Source organism: Meles meles, chromosome 20 (assembly GCF_922984935.1).
Source record: "Meles meles chromosome 20, mMelMel3.1 paternal haplotype, whole genome shotgun sequence".
Classification (NCBI taxonomy): Eukaryota; Metazoa; Chordata; class Mammalia; order Carnivora; family Mustelidae; genus Meles; species Meles meles.
In genome coordinates, this window is record NC_060085.1 from 61,001,116 (window position 1) to 61,011,474 (window position 10,359).

Here is a 10,359-nt window from a genome sequence, read left to right on the forward strand (position 1 = left end):
CATCTGTGTTTCAAATCTTTACTATTATGTAGACCTTAGATGGCTATATAAAACCAGCCATGTTCCCTGATGTCTGTTTCTGCTCCAGAAAGTGGGTTTGTAAGTGGTATAAAGGAGATGGCAGACTCCTTTCTGGGCAACACAGACAAGGACCTGACTAGTTCTCACTCTTGCCACTGACCGTTTAAATGCACATGGCACAGTTTGACCACAGGGATTGTGTAGACTTGCAATAGCTATAACGTGTCTCTGAAACTAAGACCAGTGGACTCCAAATCTGAGTACCACAACAGGTAACAGCACACATACAGATCAATTTCTGAGGCCCACCAAATCTGGACCAGGGTCTGGGAATCTATATAAAACAATGCTTTTGCAGTGGGAATTGAAGAAAATTTTTCATTGGGATCCTTGATTCTTTACATGACTACTGTGATAATTGTCCATTTTTCCCTCAAAAGAACCTATAAATTACAAAATTATTGAGATACATACTGAAGTTTGTATAACCATGACAAATTAGCAACCAGTTTACAGAGTGTGAAATAAAATGCTGTCACATTTGTAGTGTTTGTTTTATCACAAAACTGAGCAGAGATTCATGTCTTTAAAAGGTATAATAAAACAGTATGGCAAACTAGATAATTAAAGCCCTTTGGCTACAAAACAGCCTAGAAATTCTGGGTAAAATTTAAACATCCTTTTAAAGGGCTTTTGAGAAGATAAAATAAATGCACAGACCCTAAAATAAAGAGGAGGTGGAAGCCAGCAAGAAAAGTCATTGGTGATACCTCGGGTGCTTTGAGGTAGTTTGGTGATATTGGTCACCAAGGAACATAGATTTTATCTGCTGCAAGGACAGGATTTGTGAAGCATCCTAGATGAAATGGATGCATTTCTTGAAACCTATCAGCTTCCAAAACTGAATCAGGAAGAAATTGACATCCTGAATAGACCAATATCTAGCAATGATATTGAAGCAGTGATTAAAAACCTCCAAAAAACAAGATCCCAGGACCTGATGGATTCCCTGGGAAATTCTACCAAACTTTCAAAGAAGAAATAATCCCTGATCTCCTGAAGCTGTCTCAAAAAATTGAATTAGAGGGCAAACTTCCAGACTCTTTTTATGAAGCCAGCATTACCCTGATCCCCAAACCAGGCAAAGACCCCATCAAAAAGGAGAATTTCAGACCAGTATTCTTGATGAATATAGATGCCAAAATTCTCAACAAGATCCTAGCTAATAGGATCCAACAGTACATTAAAAAGATTATCCAGAATGACCAGGTGGGATTTATCCTGGGATGCAAGTGTGGTTCAACACTTGCAAATCACTCAATGTGACAGAACAAACCTCTAAGAGAAGAGAGAAGAACCACACGGTCCTTTCAATTGATACAGAAAAAGCATTTGCCAAAATCCAGCATCCGTTCCTGATTACAATGCTTCAAAGTCTAGGGATAGAGGGAATATTACTAAACTTCATAAAATCTGTCTATGAAAAATCCACAGCTAATATCGTTCTCAACTGGGAAAAGCTGACAGCCTTCCCTTTGAGATCAGAAACATGACAAGGATTTCCACTCTCTCTACTGTTGTTCAACATTGTACTAGAAGTCCTAGTTTTGTTTTGTTTTTAACTTTTCCCATGGCCATAATTTATTATCTCACCACAAGGCACAATTACACAGAGTTTTGAGGGTCCAATACAGTCGTCGTGACAGAACGCACCACAGCCCTGACACAGTAGCAACAGTAATCAGACAACAAAAAGGAATAAAACTTTTGCAAATGGCAAAGAAGAAGTCAAACTTTCTCTCTCTGCAGATGACATGATAATTTATACGGAAAACCCAAAAGACTCCACCACCAAACTACTAGAACTCATTCATCAATTCAGTAATGTGGCAGGACACCAAATCAATGTCCAGAAATCAATTGCTTTCTTATACACTAACAATGAAAACATAGAAAGGGAAATTAGGAATTGAGCTCATTTACTACAGCACCAAGAACCATAAGATACCTGGGAATAAACCTATCCAAAGACATAAAGGATCTGTCCTCAAGGAACTACAGAACACTCATGAAAGAAATTGAAGAAGATCAAAAGAATAAACATTGTTTGTTTTTTAATGTTGCTTATTTATTTATTTATTTATTTTTTCACTTTTTTTTAGATTTCTTTTCAGCGTAACAGTATTCTTTGTTTTTGCACCACACCCAGTGCTCCATGCAATACGTGCCCTCCCTATTACCCACCACCTGGTTCCCCAACCTCCCACCCCCCACCACTTCAAAACCCTCAGGTTGTTTTTCAGAGTCCAGAGTCTCTCATGGTTCATCTCCCCTTCCAATTTCCTACAACTCCCTTCTCCTCTCCATCTCCCCATGTCCTCCCTGTTCTTTGTTATGCTCCACAAATAAGTGAAACCATATGATACTTGACTCTCTGCTTGACTTATTTCGCTCAGTATAATCTTTTCCAGTCTCGTCCATGTTGCTGCAAAAGTTGGGTATTCATCCTTTCTGATGGAGGCATAATACTCCATCATGTATATGGACCACATCTTCCTTATCCATTCGTCCATTGAAGGGCATCTTGGTTCTTTCCACAGTTTGGCGACCATGGCCATTGCTGCTATGAACATTGGGGTACAGATGGCTCTTCTTTTCACTTCATCTGTATCTTTGGGGTAAATACCCAGTAGTGCAATTTCAGGGTCATAGGGAAGCTCTATTTTTAATTTCTTGAGGAATCTCCACACTGTTCTCCAAAGTGGCTACACCAACTTGCATTCCCACCAACAGTGTAAGAGGGTTCGCCTTTCTCCACAACCTCTCCAACACACGTTGTTTCCTGTCTTGCTATGTTTGGCAATTCTAACTGGTGTCAGGTGATATCTCAATGTGGTTTTAATTTGAATCTCCCTGATGGCTAGTAATGATGAACATTTTTTCATGTGTCTGATAGCCATTTGTATGTCCTCATTGGAGAAGTGTCTGTTCATATCTTCTGCCCATTTTTTGATATGATTCTCTGTTTTGTGTGTGTTGAGTTTGAGGAGTTCTTTATAGATCCTGGATATCAACCTTTTGTCTGTACTGTCATTTGCAAATATCTTCTCCCATTCCGTGGGTTGCCTCTTTGTTTTGTTGACTGTTTCCTTTGCTGTGCAGAAGCTTTTGATCTTGATGAAGTCCCAGAAGTTCATTTTCGCTTTTGTTTCCTTGGCCTTTGGAGACATATCTTGAAAGAAGTTGCTGTGGCTGATATCGAAGAGGTTACTGCCTATGTTTTCTAGGAAAAGAATAAACATTGTTAAAATGTCTATACTGCCTAGAGCAATCTCTACTCTCAATGCTATCCCAATAAAAAACCACTGGCATTTTTCAAAGAGCTGGGACAAACAATCCTAAAATTTGTATAGATCCAGACAAGACCCCGAATTGCTAAGGAAATGTTGAAAAAGTAGAACACTGGGGACATCACATTGCCTGATTTCAAGCTTTACTATATGGCTTTGATCATGAAGACAGCATGGTACTGACACAAAAATAGAACAGTGGAACAGAGTAGAGAGCCCAGATATGGACCCTCAACTCTATGGTCACATCATCTTCGACAAAACAGGGAAAAATATACAGTAGAAAAAGACAGTCTCTTCAATAAATGCTGCTGGGAAAATTGGACAGCTATGTGTAAGAATGAAACTCAAACATTCTCTTACACCATACACAAAGATAAACTCGAAATGGATAAAAGACCTCAACGTAATGCAGGTATCTATCAAAATCCTAGAGGAGACATTGGCAGTAACCCCTTGGACTTCACCCACAGCTACTTCTTTCAAGATATGTCTCCAAAGGCAAGGAAACAAAAGTGAAACTTTTGGGACTTCATCAGATCAAAACCTTCTGCACAGCAAAGGAAACAGTCAACTAAACAAAGAGGCAACCCACGGAATGGGAGACGATATTTGCAAATGACAATACAGAAAAAGGGCTGATATCCAGGATCTATAAATCAAACTACACACACAAAACAGATAATCATGTCAAAAAATGGGCAGAAGCTATGAACAGACACTTCTCCAATGAAGACATACAAATGGCTATCAGACACATGAAAAAATGTTCATCATCACTGGCAATCAGGGAGATTCAAATCAAAACCACATTGAGATACCACCCTATACCAGTTAGAATTGTCAACATTAACAAGATAGTAAACAACGTGTGTTGGAGAGGATGTGGAGAAAGGGGAAACCTCTTACACTGTTGGTGGGAATGCAAGTTGGTGTAGCCACTTTGGAGAACAGTGTGGAGATTCCTCAAGAAATTAAAAATAGAGCTTCCCTATGACCCTGAAATTGCACTACTGGGTATTTACCCCAAAGATACAGATGTAGTGAAAAGAAGAGCCATCTGTACCCCAATGTTCATAGCAGCAATGGCCACAGTCACCAAACTATTGAAAGAACCAAGATGCCCTTCAGCAGACGAATGGATAAGGAAGATGTGGTCCATATATACTATGGAGTATTATGCCTCCATCAGAAAAGATGAATACCCAACTTTTGTACCAATATGGATGGGACAGGAAGAGATTATGCTGAGTGAAATAAGTCAAGCAGAGAGAGTCATTAACATATGGTTTCACTTATTTGTGGAGCATAAGAAATAACACAGAGGACATGGGGAGATGGAAAGGAGGAGGGAGTTGGGGAAATTGGAGGGGGAGACAAACCATGGGAGACTGTGGACTCTGAGAAATAATCTGAGGGTTTTAGAGGGGCGGTGGGTAGGAGGATTGGGTGATCCTGGTGGTGGGTATTGTGGAGGGCATGTATTGCATGGAGCACTGGGTGTGGTGCATGAACAATGAATTTTGGAACACTGGAAATAAATTTAAATTTAAAAAATAATGACATTGAATGTGAATGGGTTAATCCATCAAATAAAAAAGGAGAGAGGTCATATAAACAATATATATATATATTTCTACAGGAGATTCAATTTAGGTTCAAAGATTCAAAAAGATTAAATGTAAAAGGATAGAAAAATTTCTATCATGCAACGAGCTGGATTGGTTATGCTAATATCAGAGAAAATGGACTGAAATGGGCAAAACGTCATTAGAGATAAAGAGGTATATCTCATAATAATATGAAATGAGATGAGTTCATCCATCAGGAAGATATAACAGTTTTATATGCATATAATAAAAGACCCCCAAAATACATGAAGGAAAAACTGATAGGAATTAAAGGAGAAACAGACACTTCAACAATAGCTGGAAACATAAATATCCTACTTTTAAGAGCAGATAGAAAAATCAGAGATCAGCAAGGAAATGTGGAACTTGAACACTTTATCCAAAGAGACATTATTTCATCTCTAGGACAATCCACCAAACAAGAGCATAATATACATTTCTCTCAAGTGCACATAGAACATTCTCCTGGATAGACCATATAGTAGACTATAAAATGAACTTCAAACAAAACCAAAAGACAACGGACAGAATGGGAGAAGATATTTGCAAACGACATATCAGATAAAGGGCTAGTGTCCAAAATCTATAAGGAACTTAGCAAACTCAACACCCAAAGAACAAACAATCCAATCAAGAAATGGGCAGAGGACATGAACAGACATTTTTGCAAAGAAGACATCCAGATGGCCAACAGACACATGAAAAAGTGCTCCACATCACTCAGCATCAGGGAAATACAAATCAAGATCACATTGAGATATCACCTCACACCAGTCATAATGGCCAAAATTAACAAGTCAGGAAATGACAGATGCTGGTGAGGATGGGGAGAAAGGGGAACCCTCCTCCACTGTTGATGGGAATGCAAGCTGGTACAACCACTCTGGAAAACAGCATGGAGGTTCCTCAAAATGTTGAAAATAGAACTACCCTATGACCCAGCAATTGCACTACTGGGTATTTACCCTAAAGATACAAACGTAGTGATCCGAAGGGGCACGTGCACCCGAATGTTTATAGCAGCAATGTCTACAATAGCCAAACTATGGAAAGAACCTAGATGTCCATCAACAGATGAATGGATAAAGAAGAGGTGGTATATATACACAATGGAATACTATGCAGCCATCAAAAGAAATGAAATCTTGCCATTTGCGACGACGTGGATGGAACTAGAGGGTATCATGCTTAGTGAAATAAGTCAATCGGAGAAAGACAACTATCATATGATCTCCCTGATATGAGGACGTGGAGATGCAACATGGGGGTTAGGGGGATAGGAGAAGAATAAATGAAACAAGATGGGATTGGGAGGGAGACAAACCATAAGTGACTCTTAATTTCACAAAACAAACTGAGGGTTGCTAGGAGGAGGGGGGTTGGGAGAGGGGGAGGGGAGTTATGGACATTGGGGAGGGTATGTGCTATGGTGAGTGCTGTGAAGTGTGTTAACCTGGCGATTCACAGACCTGTACCCCTGGCGATAAAAATACATTATATTTTTATAAAAAATAATAAATAAAATGAGGCTTGAAAAAAAAGTGAACTTTAATACTTTTAAAAGGATTGAATAGTAAAGTGTGTTCTCTGACCATAATGTAACTTAAGTGCATCACTCTCTTAAAAAAAAAAAAAAGCTCAAGAATATATACAGGAACAAAATATATCCAGTTCCCAACAATGTAAAATTCAAAATATCTGGTGTACACTTATTACCAGGCATGCAAACAGATAGGAAATTTACAGCCTATATTTACAGACACACAAAATCAGTGAAAACGACCTACAGTGTTACAAGTATTAGAATCAACCAAGGACATTAAAGCAGTTATAACTATATATCATATAATCAAAAACCAGAGGAAAGATTGAACTTTCAAACATAGAAGAAATAAAAAAGACCTAAGCTGAAATTCTAGGCATGAAAATTATAGTGTCTGAGATAAAAAATACATTGGACGGAAAGTTCTGCCTGATGATTTTACCACACTCATTACATTCATAGGGCTTCTCTTCAGTGCGAATTGTAATGCCCAATGAGGGGTGAGTTCTGCTTAATAGATCTGCCACATTCACCACATAGATAGAATTTCTACACCTTCATAACTTATTGATGTTCAGAGGGACGTATTAGGATGTTCCCATATTCCCTTACATTCAGCACATGCCACTTTTTGTGTGTTTTTAAGATTCCTCCTTGTCTATTACTTCCAAGAAATCACTTTCCAATCTACTTCCTTCATCATGTGAGGGTTGGCTTCTAGTTTCTCTAAAGTTCTTTACAGGCATCTAGCTTCTGATCCCCTAGGAACCACCCCACAGAGTCCTCTTGATGTACCATTAGATGATTCTGATCTTTTAGAAATTTTCCTCTTTGGAGTCAACTCTGAAATCTGCATCCTGTTCTCATCTGCTGCCAAAAGATAGAAGAAATCTACTTTTACTAATTTTTGTCCTGTGGTGGAAACAGGATCATTAAGAAACCTATACCTTCAAATAAAAACAAAAACCTTCCCATTATGGGTAAGGAATGAGGTAACACATTGAGAACCGGAGGGGAAATTGAAAACAGCTGTTTTTTTTTTTTCTTCAGCTACAGAAAAAAAATAGAAAAGGGGAAGTTGGTCAAGTCAGGGGAGTAGAAGAGATATCAGGGTAGACAAATGTTGAACCATCACAGTCAAGTTAGGGCATTGAAAAAGGAAGAGACAAGTTTGTGGTGTTATGTTACAGAAGTAAGATCCTTGGTAAAATGTGTAACTCTAAGGTCCTTTCCAACCATGACATCATATGGTACCATGGCTCTCAGATAAGGTGTTGGAGAGACAAAGAGGTGACAAGCACTTCAAGTCAAATATGCAAGAAGACAGAGTAATCATGGTCATGATTACTAAGCATGAAAATGTTGATTCCTTTCCATCTAGTTTTAACCAAGACCATAAACTATCATGCCATTTTAGTATGTGAGAAATCTGAGTCCCTGACAGTTAAGCCCACTGTCTCCACAGCTGACCACTGTCTTCGCCTAATCAATCACAGAAACTGCCTTGCCAAAAGGCCTCTTCCAGCAGGCTTTCCTGACCCAGTTTTGGCTGAGGGGGAAGCTGAGGGGGAAGCTGAGGGAACCATATTTTTTTTCCCAAGTGACCCTACTTATTCCATAATGGACCACAGGTGATTGGACCAAAGCCATTCACCAAACCCATCTGGAGAATATCTCTAGATTAATTACCATCCTCTGCTATGGCTTGGTGGGGGCGGGGACAAAGCTCTGCCCAAACAGAAATTGTATTTAGTAGCCAAGTCAACAGGAATACCTCTCTATGGAAATTCTGAATTAGAAGTAGGGCAAAGACAAGACAGTTAAAAGCAGGAACTGGAGGTGGAATGATGTACGCAAAGAAGCTATGCCATTAGGAGCCACCGCAAATAAGGTATGATGGAACAGAAATTGAAATGAAGAAGAAGCTGTGAGGGGGACAGAAGATTCTTCTTCACAGCTGAGCAACAGTGAGAAAAGCAGAGAGGAAACATATATGGAGCAACTAAGTTACATTCACAGTGCAACACTAAGGTAAAAATTCATTTATTCTTGGGGCGCCTGGGTGGCTCAGTGGGTTAAGCCTCTGCCTTCGGTTCTGGTCATGATCTCAGGGTCCTGGGATCGAGCCCCACATCGAGCTCTCTGCTCAGTGGGGAGCCTGCTTCTCTCTCTCTCTCTCTCTGCCTACTCGTGATCTCTGTCTGTCAAATAAATAAATAAATAAAATCTTTAAAAAAAATTCATTTATTCTTGTTCCCGAGGCTCCCAGAGTGCCATCCATTGAGGTACATTCTCCATGAGGACCTGTTTCTCAGAGTCTCTTATAAGAGACTGGTGGGCTTGGATCCCTTTCATAGTGGTAAGAAATTTTTAACCATAGACCCCTCTTTGACCAGGGATGTTTCCTTTTCCTCATTATTGTATGATTCAAGAGAATGAAATGTGTTAATAAAGCTTGATAATATGTGCCCCTGTGTAAAGTCCTATCTAACTTAGAAGTTAAAGAATTGGAAGTTAAAGAAGTTAAAGAATTGATTCTCTGAAATAAGATAGTCTCTAATCAGACTGATACATGAGTGTTCACAAATTTGGCATTGTGGAAGGACACGTTATTTTAATATGAAATGTTGATTATAAGTTTAGGTTTCTCCAAAAGCAGAGCCTGACCCACGTCCTTAGGGATAGGTAGGTTATTTGGTAAGTGATCTCAAAAAGCAGAAGAGAGGCAGCAGGCAGAATAAGACAGTCAATAGAGAACAAGCCAATAAAGTGTGCATTATTTTTTTAATATTTTATTTATTTGACAGAAATCACAACTAGGCAGAGAGGCAGGCAGAGAGAGAGGAGGAAGCAGGCTCCCTGCAGAGCAGAGAGCCCGATGCGGGGCTCGATCCCAGGACCCTGGGATCATGACCTGAGCCGAAGGTAGAGGCTTTAACCCACTGAGCCACCCAGGCGCCCCTAAAGTGTGCATTATTAAGTGATTCTGCTGTGAGTAAATAAGGCTCACTCTCACTTGGTGATCACTAAGGATCCAAGTAGGACATAGCTGAGAATTTTCCTGTCAAAGTACAGGAAGCTTGGGCATTTATGCACCAATTGTTTTTGTCATTCTTTTACGGTTGCTTTGGGGCTGCTATTCTCACCACTTCTTCCAGGCAGAACCTGAGACCTGACTGGTTAGAGCAAGTCCTGAAGCAAAAAAACTTGAGTTGTCATAGTGCATACTACAAATGGAAGGCTGTCAGGATGGATAGAACCATTCCACAAGAGCTGCACAAAAATCGCAGGTTGGCAGAGGTGACTATGGTATAGAGCACAGATAGCATATTCTTCAGGTAACAAGCAAAACCTGCTTTTAATATTTGACTCAAATAATTTAGTCTCAAGAAATAATCCTTTCGCCTGTGTGGTAACTACTTCCATTATTTTCCAGGACCCAGAAAAGAAGTATCTGCACAATCCCTTGGACTGGGAAGGGCTTCAGGTACATTTTGTTCAGCTTCCCAGCCACTTCCAAGGCTCGGAGACGCTAGGTCAAGTTCAGGACTGCGGCCTTTGGGCCTCTCCAAAGCGTAGTGCGTTTATGAGCCGTGACCTTCCTATAGAACTCCGGGCGGTCCGAGCTAAGCTAGGAGGTCCAATTCATTTAGGAGGTAACAGCGTCCTGAAGCTCGTACGCATCTTTCAGTCTGGAATGCAGCAGCTCCCCCCAGTCAGTTGGGAGAAAGGACAACCCAAAGGCACACAAACTCCACGTTCTCGCCTCTTCTGGCGAAAACAAGGAATCATAGAGACGCGTCTTCCCAGAGAG